Raw genomic sequence first — 227 nt, forward strand, 5'->3', positions numbered from 1 at the left:
TATTTTTAAAATAAACTCATTCCTTATCCTTTGTTTTTATTATGTAAGTACTTGATACTATACACATTGATGCATAATCACCACTCAGACTCCCTTCAGACAGATTTATTGCATGAATTCTGTTTAAATGACTTGACTTTTGGGTAGAATAATCAAAAAGTAGGGAGGGAATGAGCTTTTAGGGTACAATTTAAAATCAGAAGCACAATTCTAGTACAAAGAAATAG

This window comes from Myotis brandtii, unplaced genomic scaffold (assembly GCF_000412655.1).
Source record: "Myotis brandtii unplaced genomic scaffold, ASM41265v1 scaffold18, whole genome shotgun sequence".
Classification (NCBI taxonomy): Eukaryota; Metazoa; Chordata; class Mammalia; order Chiroptera; family Vespertilionidae; genus Myotis; species Myotis brandtii.